This window comes from Rattus norvegicus, chromosome 1 (assembly GCF_036323735.1).
Source record: "Rattus norvegicus strain BN/NHsdMcwi chromosome 1, GRCr8, whole genome shotgun sequence".
NCBI classification, from domain to species: Eukaryota; Metazoa; Chordata; class Mammalia; order Rodentia; family Muridae; genus Rattus; species Rattus norvegicus.
In genome coordinates, this window is record NC_086019.1 from 191,404,554 (window position 1) to 191,417,520 (window position 12,967).

The 12,967-nt window shown below is 44.1% G+C and overlaps 1 pseudogene; it reads left to right on the forward strand.

Annotated features, from left to right (window-relative positions):
• The first annotated feature begins 724 nt into the window (after positions 1–724).
• LOC134483893 (cAMP-dependent protein kinase catalytic subunit beta-like) lies at positions 725–3,577 on the forward strand (annotated as a pseudogene).
• Positions 3,578–12,967: the final 9,390 nt, after the last annotated feature.

A 12,967-nucleotide genomic window follows, 5' to 3' on the forward strand; every position in this document is an offset into this window, starting at 1 on the left:
CACTGATTTTTAGGTTTCTACAGAAATTGGGGCTAGAAGGACTCTTACACAGCATGTGGGAAGCTTTGGATTCAAGCCCCAGCATCACAAACAAAGAAACAAACAAACCTATGTTTTGCCAGGCAGTGAAGGCACAGGTCTTTAATCCCAGCAGAGGCAGGCAGATCTCTTTGAGTTTGGGGTCAGCTTGTTCTACAGTGCAAGTTCCAGGACAATCAGAGTTACCCAGAGAAACCTGTTGGCAACCAGGCACCTCTATGGCCAGCCCAAGGGACTTGGTGACAGCTGGACCCTCAGGATCTGGCCATGGAGATACCTGATTATGTTGTCACTGTGTAACCCCCAAAACAAAACAAAATAAAACCAACCAACCAACCAACCAAAACAAACCAAAAAGCCAAAGGGGTTGGAGGAAAGGTGGTCTTGGTTTTGTTTTCCTAAGGATAGGTATGAAAAAGAGCTGAGTAAATGGAGAAAAAAATGCTGATGAACCGAAGAGATTAAAAGCATGGGATGTCATCGAGCAGCAGAACGTGGCAGCCTTGGCCCTGGAGCTTTGGCTTTATATTCAAGAATAGAAGAGACTGCTGGACAATTGATGCTGGTTGCTGGAGCTAAGACATTAGTGGTGATTAAGAAGAGACCAGCATCACTGAGGTGAAATCTGGGAAGTGTTTTCAGAGAGCACAAAGAAGCTGTGTTCCAGAGATAGCCAAGGCTGTACCTCATGCTGCAGCTGTACTTGTGAAAGAATTCCTAGCCAAAGCCAAAGAAGACTTTCTGAGGAAATGGGAGAACCCTCCCCCGAGTAATGCTGGGCTTGAGGATTTTGAAAGGAAAAAAACCCTTGGAACGGGTTCCTTCGGAAGAGTCATGCTGGTAAAGCATAAAGCCACTGCACAGTACTACGCCATGAAGATCTTAGACAAGCAGAAGGTCGTTAAGCTAAAGCAAATAGAGCACACTCTGAATGAGAAGAGAATCCTGCAGGCAGTGGAGTTCCCGTTCCTTGTTCGGCTGGAGTATTCTTTTAAGGATAATTCTAATTTATACATGGTTATGGAATACGTTCCTGGGGGGGAAATGTTTTCACATCTAAGAAGAATTGGAAGGTTCAGTGAACCCCATGCTCGTTTCTATGCAGCTCAGATCGTGCTAACATTTGAGTACCTCCATTCCCTCGACCTCATCTACAGAGATCTCAAGCCGGAAAACCTCTTAATTGACCACCAGGGTTACATCCAGGTCACAGATTTTGGGTTCGCCAAGAGAGTCAAGGGCAGGACTTGGACATTGTGTGGCACCCCAGAGTACCTGGCCCCAAAGATCATCCTCAGCAAGGGTTACAATAAGGCAGTGGACTGGTGGGCATTGGGTGTACTGATCTACGAGATGGCTGCTGGCTACCCCCCCCCCCCCCGTTCTTTGCTGACCAGCCAATTCAGATTTATGAGAAGATTGTTTCCGGAAAGGTCCGCTTCCCGTCGCACTTCAGTTCCGATCTCAAGGACCTTCTGCGGAATCTGCTGCAGGTGGATCTGACAAAGCGGTTTGGGAACCTGAAGAATGGCGTGAGTGACATCAAGACCCACAAGTGGTTTGCTACGACCGACTGGATCGCGATTTACCAGAGAAAGGTTGAGGCTCCATTCATACCAAAATTCAGAGGCTCTGGCGATACCAGCAACTTCGATGACTATGAAGAAGAAGAAATCCGAGTGTCTATAACAGAAAAATGTGGAAAGGAGTTTTGTGAATTTTAGGGAGGAGAAGGATTGCCTGGAGCTCACACTCAGTCCTTGCACGCTGTGGAGGTAGAAGGTGGAGCCGAGACCTGCATGTTGGAGCGGGTTCCAATCCCTTCATTCCAGCAACCGTGAGGTCTTTCTTGCGTCATCAATGTGCGTTCTGCAACCGCCTGTGTACCAAGGCAGCGCTCCGCAGCATTGTCTGTGCCGTGACACGGTGTGCACCAGGTTCCTGGTTTGGTTGTTGTCTCCACCCTCCTACATCCTTCTCATTCACCTCTCTGACCAGTGCTCTCTTTATTTTCTTGGTGTTTCACATGGGCAGTGTTATGGCTGCTTGGTATTTAAAAAGGAAGCTACATGTTGATTTTTGTAGTTTTGAGCGATATTTTTGCTGACCAGTGGCTTGAAGATAAACTCTCTAATGATTATTTTTATTTTGAGTAGCTTGGACTCAGTTTTGCCAAAACTCTTAGTAATTTGAAGGTGGAATGTCTTATCAGCACGGGAATTTGCATAAATGAAGATAACTTTTCAGGGGTCACTGACGTAGCAGTAAATCAGAGCACCTAGACGAGCAGTGAGGGTTCCTGGACAAGAGGCTTCGTTCCCCTCCGTAATAGTCTTCTCTCCGTGAGACGATAAGTGACCAGACAGATGCCTCATTTGTCAGGAAAGTGCGGGACATGGCTCCTGGCCCCAGCTGTCTCCCTTGGTACCAACATCTCTGTGGGTTAGGAGAGAGGCCTAAAGTTTCAGCCTTCGCTCTTCCGTGAGGGCTTTAGCCAGTATTTCAGGAGAGCGTGACTGATAGGTGACATTTTGTGAGGTCTCTCAGACAGTCCTCGTCGGCGGGTTCTTAAAGGGAAACAAGCAAACATGGATTTGGATAAATGCTGTCAGCAGAAGCCTTGATCCCTGCTTGCAGCTTAGTGGTTCTTTCCTTTAAGGGAACTTTTCTGTTGCTTTGGTTGGTAACAGGTAAGAACAGAAGCAAAGCAGTTGTTCTTGCTTCCTCCTCTGAGGGAAGAAGACAGCACTGTTGCAGCTTTGACTGTATCCCTGCCTGGCCAGTGACAGGAGAAGGCAAAGCTTAGGAAACTGCCACATTTGTATTTAATTTTGAGGTGTGATATCTTTAAGTATGCCAGAATTGCTAACTTCTTCTTTCTCCTTCATAGACAGAGTATATGATCATGCAAATACAGTTTTCATATTTGCTTTTCCTTAATTTTTCTATACTTTTTGCCAATTGACTTAACAATGTTGCCATCATGAGGAAATTTCAAGCACTCTTGCACATTTAGTTCAGTGTTCCTTTGTGAATAAATGGCTTAACTTTTTTTTTACTATTTTTTCACTACTTTTAATTTTCTCATCTCATTTTATCTCTGTATCAGTGACCTACCTTAAATAGTCCACTCACCCAAATAGTTTAAAACATTTCATTTCATGATCAATCTCCAAGGATCTAAGATCATTTTGAGTCAAACAAACCCTAATGTATATAGAGCTTCTCTATCTGCCTCCATACTGGTGCAGGTAGGTCATTGACAGCACCCACCCCTGATCATATGCATACACCCTCACTAGCCCTTGAAGACATTGGAAGTCCTATCTGAGACCTCTCTCGACTCTCTGCATGTCTTTTGGTTGTCAAGTGTTTCTGCATGACAGTGTCCCACAATAACAAATAATGATTTCAGTTAGTCCACCTGTATTTAAAATGTGCAAGAAAAATTGAAATACTCTGCTGTAGCAAGTTTTATGTAACAAAGATATATCATCGTGTTAATAAATTAAGAGCATCATTTGTATTAAAAAAAAAAGCATGGGATGTTCTCATGGGTTTGATTCTAAACTCTCTCTCCTTCTCCCTCTTTCCCTCCTCCCCCTCATCTTCCTCACCCCTGTGTGTGTGTGTGTGTGTGTGTGTGTGTGTGTGTGTGTGTGTGTGTGTGTTGCTCTGTTGCAACCATTGCTTCTGATGCCTTCTTCTGGCCTACAACACTAGGCATTCACATGGACCACAGATACACACATAAATAAACCCATACACACAAAATTTAAAACCATGCTGAGGGAAGAGGCCCCTGAGATGGTATCCACATTTCCACATGGAGGCAGGAGTTCACCATCACCTGCACTGTTAGAGGTCTAAAAACCTGGGAAGAAAAATTGTCAGTTCCCCAGGAAGTATACTGGGTTCCTCAGAAGGAGCTGCTGACAATGGGCTTTTAGCCAACAACGGCTCTGACTTGGGGAGAATAATTCTGGACCTGAGTCAGGACACCTGGCTGACAGCGATAACAAGGCCAGAATTGAGCTGGTTTCCAAAATTCTTCAAGGTCTCACCCAACAATGAAACTAACATAACAACCAATCAAAATTGTACTGCTATCACTGCTTTGCCCCCTACCAATCACATTAGAAGCAATCTAACCCTTCTGCAAAATTAACCCAGCCCTGCATAAAATGGGGCCTACAAATGCCTCGTTATCACCATTTTGACGAATGGTTGACCCCTTCATGTTGGTAATTTTTGCATACTATTTGAGTCTGGGGTCTTTCTTCAGCAATTCTTGGACCCTAACACACTAGACTGGACTCTAATCACAGAGGAACAGATTTACAAGGCCCTTGTAAAGCCCAGGACCAGCCTAGGCTTGTAGAGAGGCTCTGAGATAAAGGGTGTCTGGGAGCAGTGAACACAGACGACTGGAAGTCAAATCACAGGTCCAGTGTGGTGGCCTGTGCTCTGCTGGAGACAGATTTCTGACCTACTTTCTCTTTCCTTTGACCACATGAAACCTGGAAGAAGAGCAATGTTGTAGGCATCAAGGGAATGGGCACTGCTCTAAAAGGAGCGCCCCATAAGTGTTACCACAGCAAACCCAGAATAGTTACAACATCTCCCAGGTTGCTGTGAGTATCAGTATAGACCATCCATGTAAGGGCAAGATTCTTGCCAAGAGAATCAATGTGTGTGGACTGAACATGCCACACACTTAAGGACAAGGACTACTTCCCGAAGGGAGGGAAGGACAACTATCAGAAGAAAAGGGGAGCTAGAGAAGGGCACCAGGTTCAGCTGAAGCCTCAGCCTGTTCTACCCAGAGAAGCACAGTTTGAGGACTAATAGGAAGGATCCTGCGATGATTTGTATATCCTTGGCCCAGGGAGTGGCAACACTGGGAGGTGTGGCCTTATTGGAGTAGGTGTGTCACTGGGGGGTGAGGGCTTAATATCCTTATCCTAGCTCTCTGGAAGTCAGCCTTCCACTAGCAGCCTTCAGATGAAGATGTAGAATTCTCAGCTCTGCCTGTACCATGCCTGCCTGGATGCTGCCACGCTCCCACCTTCATGATAATGGACTGAACCTCTGAATCTGTAAGCCAGCCCCAGTTAAATGCTGTCATTTTTTTTCCTTTTTCTTTTTTTCGGAGCTGGGGATCGAACCCAAGGCCTTGCGCTTGCTAGGAAAGCACTCTACCACTGAGCTAAATCCCCAACCCAAATGCTGTCCTTATAAGAGCTGCCTTGATCATGGTGTCAGTTCACAGCGGTAAAATCCTAAGACAGAAACTGAATTTCTAGTACACATTCCATACAAATTCATGACCTAATGCACAAGAAGAAATAAAGGATCTAAACGAAACAGCAACAAAAAACCAAAACCAAGACCAAACCAAACCAACCAAACAAACAAAAAGAGACTTGGGATCTTTAAAATTCAGGGCAATTTTAATTCTGAGCTCAAGAAGAGTCTCCTACTAAATAACCAGATACTCAGAAGTACATGAGAAGTAACTACAGAAAGTTCTAAAGGAGAAAACAGTTGGGGTTTCCCAGACGAGCATGAATGTACCTATCTAGATGATACTGTGAGGAAAACAAAAACATGAACATGTTAAGGCCTAGGTAACTGTCTGTCTGGCCAGCCATTTTGTGCTGTTACTAATGTTATCACAAAGCTTCCTCATGTGCTGTTACTGCTGTTACTAGGAAACTTTCTCCTGCCCAAGTTGATGGCAGATTCTCTTATGCCCTGTGCTTTGGTGTTCTTGAAAACCAATCACAGTAGAGGTCAGTTAGAACTCCTGTGTATAACCATACACAAGAAGCTTGGGCCCAAACCAACCTCCAGGCCACACTTCCTGCAGCTGTGTATAAACTTTTATGGCTTTTGCTTCTGCTGCTCCTGGACTGGACCCCAACATAAGAGAGACACCTGCACCAATATAAGAAGTCATTTGGCATAAGACTTCCAATTTGAGTAGGGGTTAAGTAAAGTTTAAGTTCCCAAGACCTCCGTGGGAACTGACATCTACTTGAGCTGAAAGAGACATGTCCCCAGCCACACTTGAATACTCCAACCGAAGAGACCAGGATAAATGGACAACGAAGGCGTGTTCCTAAGGAAGTCCCCTATCCCTACATCCTGATTGGTGGGATAACTTGATACAGATGTTAGTGGACTTTAGGCTTAAAAGCCTTGTAAGATCTTAACTCAGTGTTGGCACCCAGCTCCCAAGTCTGGTCTGCAGACTAGATCCATCAGTCTTGGGACATGGCACTCCAGAAACCATCCCTGTCTGACTGAAATCGGTACCTGAGTGTCCTGATGAATCCCCTCCCACAGTTCAAAGCGTGAACATTCTGCGGGAACCTCAGGAAAAGGACTTGCTGGAAGGTTATAGTTCTAAATATTTTGTTTTGTTTTTTCAAGACACAGCTTCTCTAGGTAGCCCTGGCTGTCTTAGAACTTGCTCTGTAGACCAAACTGGCCTGGAACTCAAGAGATCCACCTGTCTTTGCCTTCTCTGTGTTGGGATTAAAAGTGTGTACCACCACCACTGGCTCTTAACACATTTTGGAGACAGTCTGATGTAACAGATTCTCAGGCCCAACCAAAAGTGATTTTAGGTAAAAACTTCAAAATAATATATAATATATAATAATATATAAAATAACATATAAAATATATAATAATATATAAACTAAGATATGATAGTATACGCTGGGGTCCAGCCTCCACACAGGATCGGAGTTCTCAACTGGAAGCAGGGATAGCTGGAAGGCACATAATAAATATACACAGACTACTCTTTGGGTACAAACTGACAGGCAATTTCAAGGCTTAAAGTTTCTCTCTCTCTCTCTCTCTCTCTCTCTCTCTCTCTCTCTCTGTGCATTCTCTTGCACACTCTGCTTTTTTTTATTGTAGTTTTCTTTTCTCAAACTCCCACACTCATGCACATCTCTGTTCATTATCCTTTCATTCTCACACACACTCTTCATACACACCTCACATTCTCTCTTCATTCACTCTTCATATGCTCTTCTCATGCTCTCTCTCTCTCTCTCTCTCTCTCTCTCTCTCATTTGTTCTCAGACCCGCTCTCTCATTTACTCCCTCATGCCCTCTCTCATTCACTCTTTACATTCTCTCTCATTCTCTCTAGCCTTTCTCTTGCCCCAGTCTTTTATTGATAATTCAAAAGCAGGTAGAAAAAAAGACATTGTACAATCATTGCCAAATCAAATTCAAAGGAATAACCACATCCCACAAAGAACTAAGAATTACAATTGTTCCCCAAAGTTTCAAGCTTCCCCTATTCCCAGGCCTATGGCCAAAATAATTATAATTGTAAACTTATCATTATTTAAACTTTAACTTTTAACTCTATACTTCAGAGCTCAAAGCTCCGAGGCCAGCTACTTGCATTTCCCTGTGAAGCTCTAATGATAAATGACATGGGCAAAGCTGCCAGGCAGTGGCCAGAAAGAATCAAGTCAACCCTTAACTCAGTGGTTCCGCTAGCTTTCTGTTCCTTGCACACAATGACTCTCATAAGAGCCCCATATTTTGCCTTAGTTTACTAGTATAACATTTTATATATTCTATACTTCCTTATCCAGAAACCACTCTTTTTTTTTTCTTTTTCTTTTTTCGGAGCTGGGGATCGAACCCAGGGCCTTGCGCTTGCTAGGCAAGCGCTCTACCACTGAGCTAAATCCCCAACCCAGAAACCACTCTTAAATGTTATATAAAACTTAATTCCTAACTTCAATAACTTTTTCCTTTCTTAGGGTCCAAATGTTGGCTCTAATTCTTTTTTTTTTTTTAAGATTTATTTGTTTTATGTATTGGGTACACTGTAGTTGTCTTCAGACACACCTGAAGAGGGCATCAGACCTCATTTTTACAGATGGCTGTAGCCACCATGTGGTTGCTGGGAATTGAACTCAGGACCTCTGGAAGAGCAGACAGTGCTCTTAACCACTGAGCCATCTCTCCAGCCCTCTAATTCGTTTTCTTTTCTTTTTTTCAGAGCTGGGGACCGAACCCAGGGCCTTGTGCTTGCTAGGCAAGCGCTCTACCACTGATAAATCCCCAGCCCCTCTAATTCATTTTCTAATAATTTCTTTAAAGTTTCTTTGCAAGTCAAGCATTAATCTGGAACTACTATTGTGCAGTTATTACATTGTTTCCAAGATGAGAACACACAGCCTGCACCTGGGCCATTAGGACTGTGCTGTGCTGTGCCCCTATACCTCAGTTTCCAATTGTTTAAGAATCATAACATCAAGGAACATCTAGTTTCACAGAATTCACCAGAGCAGAAGCAGAAAGAAGTAGGAAAGTCAGATATAATAGAATAATTATGTACACCAAGGCCAACTGAAAGGCAGTCAGGCACAAATGACATCTATGCAGCCGCTGTCCAGGGCTAAGGTTAGGAAAAATGGGAACAACCAGTTTTTACAAAGAGCTGCTGCGGGCTACTGAGATGTCTCCATCCCGGCCTACTGCTGGCGTCCCTGTCATCATATGCTGTCCCCAGCAAATATATAATAATATATATAACAATATTTAAAGTAATATAATGTTGATTTCACTTCTGGTTTGACTCTTTCCTGCCTCCAAGGAAATCTGAGAAACCTACAATTATGTTTGCAATCCTTGGCCACTCTATTATCCAGATGAAATCCTCTCAAAACCTTTCTCGACTCCAAGTTTCTCCTAGTTTCTTTTTTGTATCCCTCCCATGCATTCTTGCATTATTATTTTTAATTTGTTTGTTGTGTCATGCAAAAATACAAACTTAAAAACTGAAGTTTTAGAAATAACAAATTTATCTAGATGATGTTTGGGCTCTTGCATTTTCCTGTGAGGCTCTAATGATAAATGACATAGGCAAAGCTGAAAGGCCTAATGTAAAGGACATAATAGATTCCTCCTTGTGCTAATGCTGCAAGTGAACTATCGGACAGATGCGTAATTTGACCGGGCACAAGCAGGGAGAGCATCTCCCACCATTGTAGTAACAGACACTGCACCAACCAGCAACAGCCAGGCTGCTCCTGGCTCCCTCCCAGGAAGGCTCTTCCCACCTGTGTTCTTCCCACCTGTGCTCTTCCCACCTGTGCTCTTCCCGCCTGTGCTCTTCCCACCTGTGCTCTTCCTGCCTGTGCTCTTCCCAACTGTGCTCTTCCCGCCTGTGCTCTTCCCGCCTGTGCTCTTCCCACCTGTGCTCTTCCCACCTGTGCTCTTCCCACCTGTGCTCTTCCCACCTGTGCTCTTCCTGCCTGTGCTCTTCCCAACTGTGCTCCAGAGACAGGGGTGCCAGAGCTTAGTGTCACTGCCATGCCTCAGTGGGACTGGATTTATTTTCAAAGCAAGAAAGCTTAGCTGAAGGAGCACACTAATGCTTTCTTTTGTTTCTGTCTCCAAGCTACTCAGGTCCCATCTGTTTCACTTCTGTTTACTAGACTCCATCCTGTAGGACCTCATCGCACATGTCTCCGTCCCTTCACAACGTGCTCTTCACCAGTGGTGCTCAACCTTCCTGCCTCTATGAACCTTTAATACAGGTCTTCATGTGCTGACCCCAACCATAACAATGTTTTCATTGCTACGTCATAACTGTGATTTTGATACTGTTATTAATTGTAATATGAGTATCTGTGTTTTCTGATGGCCTTAGATGACACCTATAAAAGGGTCATGTGACCCCCAGAGGGGTTGAGAATGGCTGTTCTACACATTTACAACCTTCTGCAACACTCCTTTTCTATCAAGTTAGGCTTGTTCCTGTTCTCAGTGTGTCTCTGCCCTTCATATGCTAATTTATACATGAGATCAGTTAAGGTTGAGCTCCAGTTTTCAGGATACCCGTTTAGGGTGAGAACGTGTAATCTGGGGCTCTAAAGCTACCCATTATGACTGAAGACTCTGATTCTTTCTGAGCCTACCCGATAAACAACCATGAAATTCAAACAAACAGGGGAGTCTGGTTTTTGAAGACCCATCTCGACTTTTTCTGTTCTCCTGAGGGACAGAGGTCTTGACCACTCCGGCTATCTCTAGTCTCTTCAGCTTGTCTACCAAGTTCATCTTTAGCTGGCCAACATCAGAATATAAAGGAGTAGAGAAAAATAAATCTTTTAAGTCAGGTATAATAATGTAATTGTTGGGCAGTGGTGGCCCATACTTTTAATCCCAGCTCTTGGGAAGCAGAGGCAGGTAGATCTCTACAAGTTTGAGGCTAGCCTGGTCCACAGAGCTAGTTCCAGGACAGCCAAGGCTACACAGAGAAATCCTATCCCAACACACACACACACACACACACACACACACACACACACACACACACTACAATGTCATAGTAAGAGCAGGAATCCCTGGCTGGAGGGCCATCATTGTTTTCACAGTAGCATTAATATACCTGAGATCATGTAACAGTAAAAACTTTTTGCCCTTTTATGAATGATAAAAATTGGGGAGTTCCAAGGACTTACTGAAAGTTCTATGTCCAAGTTGTAATTGGTTCTGTACTAGAAGTTGGGCCTATTTTAATTCTTCCACAGGAAAAAGTCATTGATCAATTGACACTGGGTCATTCCCGCTATAAGGGAAAACAAAAACCCTAAATGCTGGGGAAACCAACCCCTGGCACTCATGCAGTGGCAGAGCCCCAGCTGCTCCACCCAAACACTGGGGATTCCTGTCAGATTCCCCTCCAAGCTCAGTGGGACAGAAGGTAGGACTCTGAGTTCCACGACTGCAGGAAGCCAGAGAGGCTAAGGAGTCCACTTGGCCCACCTTGCTAAGGTCTGCCAAGATGTGTCCAGTGGAGATTGTTTTTAAATGATCTTCCTGAAAGGGTCTAAGCGATACATCACTGTAGTCCAGCTTGCAAAATAATTTACAGGGATTTTATCCCCTTTCCATAGGCTCTTTTAGAATACTCCTATGTGTTGTCAATCTTCATATCAATGGTTCCTTGCTGAGGAAACAAGGATTGCATTTTACAGACATTTGTACAAAGTTGTAGAGCTATTGCTCTGAATATTTTCATCCTTTGTGTCTCCCTTGGGTGAGAAGACTAAACTCTTTTGGTACTTTTTTTTTTTTTTTTCAGAGCTGGGGACCGAACCCAGGGCCTTGCGCTTCCTAGGCAAGCGCTCTACCACTGAGCTAAATCCCCAACCCAGAGAAGACTAAACTCTTTTTTTTTTTTTTTTTTTTTTGGTTCTTTTTTTCCGGAGCTGGGGACCGAACCCGGGGCCTTGCGCTTCCTAGGTAAGCGCTCTACCACTGAGCTAAATCCCCAGCCCACAAGACTAAACTCTTATCCTCCACCTCTATTTAAAGAAAATATTTTTCTACTGTCTCTGAGGGCTGAGTCCCACATTGGGTGCCAGTTTTAGGGGTCTCTGCCAGCAAAATAACTATCCTTGGGAGGCAAGGAGACAGTTTGGCTCAAAAAAACTCAGCAGCCAGTGTTCATTCCAACTTTGAGAGTTTGGCCACACATGGTTTATTTTGGGCATAGTCAAGCAAAGCATGACTTGGTAAAATTTTTCCTAGTGGTAAATAACTATCCTATGTGCACAATAATGCAGAACACAGGACTACATTGACACTCTTTGTAGAGTCCAGGTGAGATCTTTCATAAGGATGAGTTCTATGGTTGGCAAGCTTGTGATAAGGTGGGGGGAGGGGAACTAGTGTGGTCTCACCACATAGATAGTACAAAGGTCACCAGGCTATAAAGAACATCTGCTCCCAACTTTCTGGGAGGATAACAAGTTATGTATCCCTCCCTTTGAAGGGACAACCTCTGCATGTAACACTCTAGGTTCACCTACTTCTTATCTGTAAGCACAAGGACTTCCATACGTCTCATATCCAGTGTTCCCTAATACTGGTAGTAAGTGATACAGATGCCTGGCCATTTTCTTCCATTTGGGGATTGAGCATTGGGCCAATGCTACAGTAATGGTCTTTTTTTTTTTTTCTTTTTGAGACAGAATCTCTATGTAGCTCTGGCCATTCTAGAACTCTCTATGTATGGCTGTCTTAGAATGTTTAGAGATCTGCCTGCCTCTGCCTCCTGAGTGCTTGGAGTAAAGATATGTGCCACTCACCAGGCTACACTCACTCACTCTCTCCTTTATGCAGGAGAGGGGGTTTGTGACAGGGCTTCTCTGTGTAGCTGTGGATGTCTTTGAACTCACTCTGAAGACCAGGCTGCCCTCAAACCCAAAGACCTATCTGCCTGTCTCTGTGTTGAGAGCTTTTGGTGCTGCCTCTAGGGATTTGGCATTTGTCACTGGGCTCAGACAAGGCTCAGATAAGGATATTGGAAACCATGGGGCTTTGTTTACTGCTGTGCTGAATCACGACCTTGTGTGATCTCTTTCCTTACGATTTTACATAATTACTGTCTGGTGTGATCTCCTTGTTCACTATTTCTCTTGATTACTTTGTCTTTGATCTAAGAACTGACTGTGTTTTTGGATGCACCTAGGATGATACAAAAGCAGGCTGGAGAGAAATAAAGCTGCTTCAGCATCAGCCTCAGCATGGGCTGGGGTCATGTTATAATTTTGCCTAACTTTTTCTTTTTCAATCCTTACACCCTTGCTTGAGACCCTGTTGACTGACTGAACTGGCTTGGCCACCTCTGCCTTCCAAGTGCTGGAATTAAAGGTGTGTGCCATCCAAGAGAGGTATAGCTGGGTCCTCAGGTAGTGCAATGTCCAGTTTTCTGAGGAACCTCCAGACTGATTTCCAGAATGGTCATACCAGTCTGCAATTCCACTAACAATGAAGGAGTGTTCCTCTTTCTCCAAGATGCTCCAACATATAACAAGGACACATGCTCCACTATGTTCATCGCAGCCTTATTTATAATAGCCAGAAGCTG